A 10,774-nucleotide genomic window follows, 5' to 3' on the forward strand; every position below is an offset into this window, starting at 1 on the left:
TTACCTCCTGGTATAGGGAGGGTGCCTTTCACGTGGTAGCTTTATTTCCTGCTTTAAGGGGGACAGAGAAGGGTCTGGGTGTCTCACTTGCACAGGCTGTCTTTTTGGTAACTTTTATTTAAAATCACCACTATGCCAGGGACACCTGGGTGACTCTGACTCTTGATTTCGCCTCAGGTCATGATCTCACAGTTGGGATCTAGCCTCAAGTTAGGCTTTGTGGGGACGGCACGGACCCTGCTTAGGATTCTCTCTCTCCCTCTCTCTCTCTACCCTTCCCCTGCTCCTGCTCTCTCTCTCTCTCAAAATAAATATAAAACATGAAAAAAAATAAATCTTTATAATCACCAGTCTGCCAAAGTGGCCCATCTTGGGACAGCCTGCTCTTGGTCTCTACCTTACTTTCTCCTGCAAACTTCATTAAAGCGACTCTCACTGGTCAGACATCTCCCTTCCTCCTGTCACCTTCAACCCATCTCAGCCACTTCCTCCCATGGTGGTATCTTTAACCCCTATCACCAGCATTACTATTTTTTTTTTAATGTTTATTTATTTTTGAAAGAGAGACAGAACCTGAGCAGGGGAGGGGCAGAGAGAGAGGGAGACACAGAATCTGAAGTGGGCTCCAGGCTCTGAGCTGTCAGCACAGAACCCGACACAGGGCTTGAACCTACAAACTGCGAGATCTTGACTTGAGCCAAAGTGGGATGCTTAATCGACTGAGCCACCCAGGCGCCCCTAAGAGGTCCTCATTCTCTTTGACCAGCACCTCCTGTCCCTCCTTTTCCCTTTTCTTCCCTCCAGCATCTCGTAACTTCATCTGGACCTCCAACCTATTGTTTCTCTTAGTCACCTTCTCCCTTCCTTCCAGCACTATATCCTTCCCAGACTCGCCCTAGTATTAGTTTTGTATTACTTCCCCTTGAGTGGAATGCTTTCTTGAAAAGCTTTTGTTCTCCCACAGAAATGTCTTGGTTTTCCTTGTACTTCACTGGCTGACCCTTCTCATTCTCCGAAACAGGTTCCTCTACTAGGCATCAAAATGGCACATCCCACTCCCTCTCCTCACACAAGGTCCTTGAACTCCTTCTTAAATCAAGGCACTTCTAGGTGATCCTGTCCTATGCTGTGACTTTAAGTAGCACTCACAGGCCATCACACCATCATTGATGTCTTCAGTTCTGACTTCTCTGGGGTCCGACCACTAACTTGACCCCTCCACATGGATGTCTAGTAGTCATCTCAAAGCTAACATTTAGGGATGCCTGAGTAGCTCAGTGGGTTAAGTGTCTGATTCTTGGTTTTGGCTCAGGTCATGATGTGACGGTTTGTGAGTTCGCGCCCTGCGTCTGGCTCTGGCTCTGCACTCACAACATGGAGCCTGCTTGGAGCCTCTCTCCCTCTCTCTCTGCCCCTCCCCCTCTCAAAATAAATAAACTCAAAAGAAAAAAAAAAGCTACCATTTATTCACTGAAGTGGCCCTCTGCTATTTTCGTGCTGATAGGACTCTCTCCCCATGTCCCCAGTCCTATGTCTTCCCCACTGCCATCAATGGCATCCAAACACAATTAAGCCCAAACATGGTGTCATCTTTGATTCCTCTCCTCCCTTCTATGGCCACAAGCAGCCTCTCAGGAGTCCTTGTCAACTCCAAATGAGTCCTTGTCTCCAATAGGTCTGAACACTTGACCCCTAGATTATCACAACAGCCTCATCGCTGATTTCTGTTTCTTCCTCCAGCCCCTTCAGTCTATTCACACAGCAGCCAGAGTGACCTGTCAGGTCAAGCCACGCCTATGCTCAAACCCGGCTGTGTCTCCTATTTGTCTCCAAGTGAAAGTCCCTTCAGTGGCCCGCAAGGCCTAATGACCTGGGGCTCAAGACCTCTTATCATGGTCTGTTTAGGGCTGCTGTAACAAAATACTACAAACTGGGCAGCTTATCAACAACAGAAATTTATTTCTCACAGTTCTTGAGGCTGGAAGTCCAAAGACCAGGGAGCCAGAACAGTCAGGTAGGGGTCACAGACCTCTCTCTGCATCCTCACATGGCAGCAGGGGGCCAGGAATCTCTCTGGGGTCCCCTTTCTCAGGGCACTAGTGCCATTCATGAAAGCTCTGCCCTATGACCTAAGCACGTCCCAAAGCCCCCACCTCCTAATATCAGCACTCAGCACCTGGGGATTAGGATTCAACATATGAATTTTGAGGGGCCAGAACATTCAGACCATAGCCCCTCTTGGACTCCTCTCCTGCTAGTCCACTCAGCCACATGTGCCTTCCTTCCCCTTCTTCCTTCTCCATGCTCATTCCCCCACAGGGCCATTGACTGGTGGTCTCTTCTGCCTGGGAAGCTCAGTCCCTCACCTCCCACATTTGGTTCAATGTCACCTTAGTAGGGCCAAAAAGAGGCACTTTTCCTCGTAATCATAAGGTCTTCTTAGGGGCCAGAGGTGACACTGTTGTTGACAAGGGCAGGAAATTGTGTCTGTATTGCCCTCTGATGAGTACTCTGCACCTTCCAGAGTGCCTGGCACACAGGAGGCACTTTGAAAGTATTTTCAGAGTAAGTGAAACCAAATCCCCTGCAGCCTTAGGGCCTTTGCTCAGTGGTTCCTTTCCCCCGGCTCTGTGCCACTGAAACGTCAAGGTCCTCTCCCGGTGCAAAAGCCTCAGCTTCTCTTACATTTCCCTGATGACACTTATCACCTAAAATGCTTGGTGTCCGGCTCCCTGACCTGATGTGAAGTTATAGTCTCCTTTCCCAGTGGTATCTGACCACAGGGAGATAAGGTTCTCGATAAAGACTAACTCGATCACATGAACATTTGCATTACTATACTTCTCCCTGACCCTCCCAACCCAGCGCTGAATAATGAAGAGGGAGGAAAAGTCCTTTGTGTTTTTAAATCAACTCTGTTCCTAAATAACTTCTAGCAGCCACAGCCCAAAGAACCATCCATTCATACATTTGTTCTACCAACCTTTATTAGGCATCCCCATGTGCCTGGGACAATGTAAAGTGCTGTATACATTAGTTATATACACTTGATATCCATTTAATCTTTACAGCTCTATGACATAGTGTTATTACCCATTTTACAGATGAGGACATTGAGGAACATGGGAGGAAGGTCTAGAGTCTGCTAAACCTTAAGACCAGGAAGGCCTGAAATTCAGGCCAGAAATTCTAGCCAGACTCTAGACAGAGCTGACTGGATACCCTTCAGGCATCTCATACTCAACAGGTCCTTAGAACTTGACTTCTCCATACTTCTCTTCCATGGTTCATCACCCCTACTCCCACGCTTCCATCTGCCTGTCATCCCAGCAGGAAACTGGCCTCACAGATCTAATCCAGCACCAAAGCCCTCCTTATCTTTGGCAACTCCACCAAGCCAGCTTCTAGGCATCTGTCCCCACCCTGTACCCTTCCTCTGGATCCTGAGCTTTCTACATGCATCATATCCTGCAGCAGTTCCAAAGTGTCCCTCTGTCCCTCCGATGTCTTATCTTGAGCATAAAGTCCACACTCCAGTCACTTGTTGAATCTCCACTTCTAATTTTTTTTTTTCAACGTTTATTTATTTTTGGGACAGAGAGAGACAGAGCATGAACGGGGGAGGGGCAGAGAGAGAGGGAGACACAGAATCGGAAACAGGCTCCAGGCTCGGAGCCATCAGCCCAGAGCCCGACGCGGGGCTCGAACCCACGGACCGCGAGATCGTGACCTGGCTGAAGTCGGATGCTTAACCGACTGCGCCACCCAGGCGCCCCTTGAATCTCCACTTCTACCTTGCTCCTACTCTCCCTAAAGCTCTGGCCCCAGCTGTGGCTCAGATTGGAGCTCTCTTATACCTCTGGGCCTCTGCTGGGCTGGGTTCCTCTCTTTGTCTGGACAAATGCTTAATTGTCCCATAAGACTCAGCTTGGTCTTCTCTATCCCCTAAGACTAGATGACGCCGTGACATCCAATGCTCATCCCTACCCTACTGGAATTGCTTGTCTGTCTGTCCTGTTCCCCAGGTAGAACGCAAGCTGCAGAAGTGCTAGGATCCATTGGTCTTGGAAACAAGGGCCTGGCAGACAGAGCAGGCGCTCAGTAGCACATTCGTTGAATGAGTTTTCACAGTTGTCCTAGTGCGGGGCTGTCACACTCATGTAGTGGAGTGGCCCACTTTGGAGTGAGATAAATGGGTTCGCGTCCTGCTTCTGACAGTATTTGTAGGGGTGAATTTAGGTGGGGTGCTTGGCTTCACTGGGCCTGGCATCTTCCACCTGGAAGATGGGATGATAGAATCATCTCCAAGTGGTTAAATTAAAATGCATGACTGGTGGGAAGAGCATTGCAGACAATATTTATCAACTAGTGGTTCTGCCTACTTCTGCTGCTCAGCGGGATATGGTAGATGACAAAGATGAGGATTTGATGATCAGAATGCCTGGGTCCAAACATTGATTCCTCCATGATTTAGCTGTGTGACTTTGGGCAGGTTACTTAACCAACTTGAGCCTCAGTTTTGCCATATAAATTGGGGTAATAGTGCCCCCAGGATCTCCGCAGGGTTGCCAGGAGAATAAAATGCGATGATGTATATAAAGCAGTTAGCATGATGTCCCCATAATGGGTGGCTGTATTTTTAGTCATAGCTAAAAATGTAGCACATTTGGAGATCATGACCAGAGCCAAAGTCAGACGCTTAACCAACTGAGCCACTCAGGCTCCCCTAAAGCTTGTTTTTCATACTGAATGGAGGACTTAAGGGAATCACAACATCTTGACTTTAAGAATAAACTGGCAATCAGTGAGACTGGGGGAAGGGGGAGAATAAACTTCCGATTTCCCCCTGACCAAAAAAAAAAAAAAAAAAAAAAAAGTAGCACATTTGAGTCCTGTAATGTAGTGTGATGGGCAGGAACCCTGGGTTCTCCATAAGTGACTTAGAGACAAATTCCTTCTCTCTGCTGTTCAGTTTTCACTGAACAAAGGGTCAGCTCAACTGGCTCCCTCGAGCTCTGAAGTACCTCAGTTCTGAATCCTGCCTGCTCTTTGTCACCCCTAACACTATCTGGCACCCTCTCTAAGGAAAACCTTTTCCAAGGAAAGAGGACAGTCCCTTTTTCCGTCCCTCCAACTCTGCTCCTCAGCCTCATCAAAGCTGGCTTACTCTGTGACTCAACCTTCTGGGGTCCCTGTGTTTCTGGCTTCCACTGGGTGCTAATGGGTTAATCTGAGGCACTAATGGAACCCACAGGAACTCAGTGTTAGCTCACTAATGGATCGCCCCATCTGCCCTCCCTGTAACATAATGCCTTCACCCTGGTAAAAGGCACTCAGGGATTTCCTGTTGGCTCCAATCTGCTGGTTTCTGACATATTGAAAGGCAGAGGCTGGAGAGGGAAGGAGGCAGATTGATAGAAGAGGGGACAGGATGCAGGAGGCTCTGAATCAGCAATCAGGACACCTGGGCTCCCATCACAGCACTGCCACTGACTTGCTATGTGAGCTTGCGTGAATCCATTCCCCTCTGTGAGCCTCAGTTTCCTCATATGTGGCATGTACAAGTTAAGCTGTAAATGCCTTGCTGGTGCTAACATTCTGGAATTATCCAATCCTGTCACTTTCTCGGCTGAGGGGTGAATGTCCTTCCAGCATCATTCAACCTCCACAACTATTGGGCACCTACCGTGTGCCAGTCTATGCCAGGCACTGTGGACAGGGGGTGGCAGTGTGCAAATGAGGCGCTGTCCTACCCTACGAGTTCCCAGGCCCTGTGCTGTTCTGCTACAGCTTGTCTATTCACAGCATGGAGGAGAGCAGAGAGCCCTCCATGCTTACTGAGAACCTCCTGTCTGCCAGACTGAGGGCACAGAGCAAATACAGATGGCTGCAGTTCTTCCATTCCTTTACGTTTTCTGATGACACCGTTTTCTCACCTCCTAGCCTTTGCACAAGCCATTCCCTATGCTTGGAATAGTCTTACCTCCCCTGTTCTTTGCCCATTTAACTCAATTTCTTTTTCAAGCCTTGCCTGCCTGCCTTCCTCTTTTCTTTCCCCCCTCCCTCCCCTGCTTCTTTCCTTCCTTCTTCTTTTCCTTCCTCCCTCCCTTCCTTCCTCTCTCCCTTCCCTCCTTCCTTCCTCCCTCCTTTCCTTCCTCTCTCTCTTCCCTCCTTCCTTCCTTCTCTACTTACAGAGCACTTACCATATGCTAGGCTGTGCCCAGGGTTTGGGATCCAGGAGTGAACAAGACACACTCTGTCTCTGTCCCCTGGGAACTTACGGATTCTTTGGGGAGGAAACAGCCAATTAAACAATTTCACACACACACACACACACACACACACACAACAATACAATAAGTTGCAATGAACATGAGAGGGACAGAAACAGGGCTGAGCTAGAAGGGTGTGGGGCAGCACTCTTGCAGGTGCATGTGCATAGCTCAGAGGCAGGAAAGCAAATGGCTTGTTACGAGAATGGAAAGGCCTGTGTACTGGAGCATTGGAGGGAGGAAGGCAAGCAGGGAGGCTGGAGACAGGGCCTGGCTGGAGCAGATCAGCCTAGGACTCCTCCCTCATGTTTGGATATGTGCTCACCCTTTATTTCCCCATCACAGCAGGCATCACAATGGATCATCACTGCCTGCTCATTTCCCTGATCCCCCAAATAGACCACAAGTTCTTAAAGACAGAGACCACTTCCTGACTTCCTGTAAGTGTTGTGCCCTTTATTCGTTTTTTTTTTTTTTTAATGTTTAGTTTATTTATTTTTAAGAGAGAGAGCAAGCACACACTCGAGCAGGAGAGGGACAGAGAGAGGGAGAGAAAGAGAGAGAGAGAGAGAGAGAGAGAAACCCAAGCAGGCTCTACTCTGTTAGTGTCAGCATGGAGCGCGATGCGGCCTTGAACCCACAAACTTTGACATCATGGCCTGAGCCAAAACCAAGAGTAAGACACTGAACTGCCCCTGCCCCCAGGAACCCCTCTTTTTTTTGGTAAAGATTTTATTTTTTTAAAGTAATCTCTACACCCAACACGGGGCTTGAACTTACAACCCTGAGATCAAGACTTGCACACTTTACCAACTAAACCAGCCAGACACCCCTACCCTTTATTCTTGACTCACTGAATAAAGCAAAATACTAATCATCCATAGACCTGCCAGACACTGTCTCTCCAGTCAGCTTCATGTCAGTTCATGGCACCACTGTTCATCCAGCAGCTTAAACAAAATGCCCAGGAATCATTGTGGACACTTTGATTTCCATTTCTCTCCTCCGGCTATCCAGGAAAAGACCTGTCCCCTCTATTTCTCACCCCATCCCGGATCTGCCATGACCTCTGCCCTGGCGCCAGCCTCCATGAGAGCTCTGCGGCCCTCTCTTCCATTTCCCCCATCAGCCCACTCCCCTGCTTTAAATATTGGCAAGTAATTTTTTTTTTAACTGTGCAGATTGAAAAGCAAAACAAAAACAAAAGCACAGTCACTTCCCACTGTGCTTAAAATAAAATATCCCAGCCTACAAGTCCTTGCTGGGCCCCAAGCTCCTGTCCTACACTGTCCCCTTTCCTTTTTTTTTTTTTTTTTTTTTAATGTTTATTTTTGAGAGAGAGAGAGTGGGGTAGGGGCAGAGAAAGAGGCGGAAGAAGATCCAAAGCGGACTCTGTGCTGACAGCTGAGAGTCCATACAGGGCTTGAACCCATGAGCTGTGAGATCAAGACCTGAGCTGAAGTTTGATGCTTAACCCACAGACCCACCTAGGTGGCACTCCTCTTTGCTTTGCTAGCCACACTGCTCAGTCTCTCTCTCCTGAATTCCAAGGTTCGTTGCTGCCTCAGGATCCTTACATGTGCTGTTCCCTCTTTGTGCTCAGTTATTTGTTTATTGTCAGTCTTCTTTCTCTCAAAGGTAAATAGCATGAGAGCACTCATCTGCCTCAATCCTAGTTATAGCCCCACAAGCCTTCAGTTACTTGGTGTTGATTGAATAAAAAGATTTACCTTTTTTATATGCCAGGCTCTGTTCCAAGCACTTTGCATGTAGGACCTGACTGAATCTCACTGTAGCAGAACCTGAGAGAGGAATGGCAGCTTGGGGAGGTGATGTGACCTGCCCAAGGTCATACAGCCAGGAAATCATGGAGCCTGGATTCAAACAGCCTGGTGCCCCGCCCCCCCGCCCCGCCCCCCCCCCCCCCCCCCCCCCCCCGCCCAAGACCACACTAGCAACTGCAATGCTACGCTGATCCCCACAGCAAACCTTCATGTTTGAATGAACAAATGAATGATTGGGCAAATGATAAACACCCGGACAGAGTGGCATGACTGAATGACAGACAATACCAGCTTTCAGAAGCTCACCATCTTCAATTTCTTGGGTCTCTGTTTTGAAGTGGGGAAAGAAGGGAGCACTCTCAGTGACTGAGGATCCTTGTGTGCGACGCACGGTATCCAATGGCCCCTGTGGTTATCTGCTCTGCCCAGAGTGACTACCGTGACAGCTTGGGCAATGGTAGCGTTGGTAGCTGTGGGCTCCCCGCCCCCCCTTACCGGGCAGCTCTGCTATCTTTTGAGAGCTGTGGCTCTGCCTGGCTGCCCACCCGCCTGCCAGCCAGAGCTTCTTAGCTCATCAATCATGCCGCCCTGCTCTGCCAGGCTGTATCTGAGGAAGACAAGTCAGCTGAAGACAGAATGGGCCTCAGGCTCTGGAGGGAATGGAAGACACTGCAGGTAGCTGGGGGAGGGGGGGGCGGTGCCCAGAGAGACAGCCAAGTCTGGCCCAATATGGGTTCTGCTAAGGATGGTCGACTGGGGTAGTAGGCAGGGGCAGGGTTCCCATTAGAAAAGCAGTGGGTGAACAGAAGAGGTGGAGAAACGGTTGGTGAGGGGCCAGGGCGGTTTCCCATTGCAACTGAAATTGAGTCTCCCTGAGTGCCCAGGGAGCTGACTGACAGCTCTGGGAAGGCGGGCGGTTCAGGAGGCGGATTCAGGGCGGCTTGGCTGCCCTCCTGCACGGCCAGCCGCCCCGGGCTCTCCGTGGCTCAGCTTCCCAGCACACCCTGCTCCCCAGCACCCCCTGCTCCCTCTCCACTAAGGGGAGGGGAAGGGAGGGGAGGGGAGTGGCGGGAGAGGTTGAGGCATCTACACCTTGGCTCCACCCTCTCCTTTCTCAGATAGGAGCCGCTTGGGATTGGGATTTGCAGTCTCTCCCCAGAGAGGTTCTGCTCAAAGTCAAGATGTCTGAGTTGAAAATTCCCTGGAGACCTCCTAGTCCAGAAAGACAAATCGGCAGGCTTTTGTTTTTGTTTTGCTTTTCAGTCTGCACAGTTAAAAAAAAAAAAGAAAGAAAGAAAAAAAAAAGAGTTGCCAACAATGAAATAGGAATAGATTGCACATAAAAATCTGATTTCTAGTTGCCTTTAAAAAATTAAAAGATCTGGCAACTTTGGGCTGGCTTTCCCAGAGCCAAGTAGAGGCGGCTCCCAACAGACCCCACCACCATGTCTGCTCACCCTCACCCCTCTGTGTCACTGCACCGGCTTGGGGCTTGGAGTGGGCTGGGCCTTTCGAACCCTCACATATTCCACACCTCCTCCCTGAGGAAAGTGAGGCACACAGCACCGTGAGCCAGGAATGGGAGCAGGGTCCCAGGAGCGAACACCCCGGGGCTGGCAGGTCTCCCAGTTTCATATCCCAGGGCTGCCTCTTTTGAGCTGTGTTCTTGGACAACTAGCCCAAGAACTTCTCAGAGCTCCAGTTTTCTCATCTGGCAATGGAGACGATGGCGGTACCTTGTGAGGAGTAAACATGTAGCACTGCCCTTTGTATGTTTACAAGGAAAATACTCTTAATTTTGAATAGTGGTATGTATGCTAATATATATGTTTCCGTTAATATCAACGCCCACCACACAGACCACTCCCACCCTTAGCAGCTTAAAACAGCATTGTATTCCTGTCTTTTGCAGTTCTGTGTGTGACCTGGTTCAGATGGGTGGTTTTTACCTGGGATCTCTGGTATGGTGGCATTGTGGTCACACAGGGGCTGGAGGTGCAGTCATTTGAACGCTCGACGGGAGCTGAACATCTCAGATGGCTTTCTCACGCACCTGGCATATGATATTAGCTATCAGCTGGAGCTCAGACGGGACTGTGGACCACAGTGTCTACATGGCACCTCTCCATGTGGCTTGGGCTTCTCCCAACATGAGTAGAGCTGGAGGCAGAGATTGTCTCAGAGGAAGCAAACAAAGAGAACCAGATGTAGCCACACGACCTTTTATGACCTAGGCTTAGAAGTCACATAGCATCACCTCTACAGTTCTTTATTGATCTAGGCAGGTGTAAACCCACTGAGATTGAGTGGGAGGGGACAGAGACTCCACCTCTCAAAGAATGTTGGGGCTACGTTTTAAAACCATCACAACACATATGTAAACTGAAAAATAAGTCTCCCTTCCACCCCATTCCCTCAGGGCTGAATTACCCTCCCTAGTAGCAACCACTAATCCACTGCCTGTGTATCTTCCCAGAGAGAGTCCACATGTACATGGACATGAGAATTTTATACATATAGAGATATCCATACTATTTACTCAGGTTATCCAAGCACTTCTCCAACTCAGGAACCAAACGGACTCAGATAGCCTCTCAGATTAGCTATTTGCTCTCAAACGCTTGCTATTTGCTATCTGAAACGAAATGCAGGAGTCAAAGATTCCAATAATGCAGCATCCCCTGCTATCGGAACCCTCACTATCTGAATTCAGAAACC

General features: G+C 49.1%; 1 protein-coding gene across 1 annotated transcript in view; it reads right to left on the minus strand.

Annotated features, from left to right (window-relative positions):
* FABP6 (fatty acid binding protein 6) overlaps positions 1 to 10,163 on the minus strand; it is a 40,121-nt gene extending 29,958 nt beyond the window's left edge. Inside the window, exon 1 of the mRNA XM_047868179.1 lies at positions 10,006 to 10,163. The gene's annotated coding sequence lies outside the window, so the exon portion shown is untranslated. The remainder of the gene's footprint in view (positions 1 to 10,005) is intronic.
* Positions 10,164 to 10,774: the final 611 nt, after the last annotated feature.

Source organism: Prionailurus viverrinus, chromosome A1, assembly GCF_022837055.1.
Source record: "Prionailurus viverrinus isolate Anna chromosome A1, UM_Priviv_1.0, whole genome shotgun sequence".
Lineage (NCBI taxonomy): Eukaryota > Metazoa > Chordata > Mammalia > Carnivora > Felidae > Prionailurus > Prionailurus viverrinus.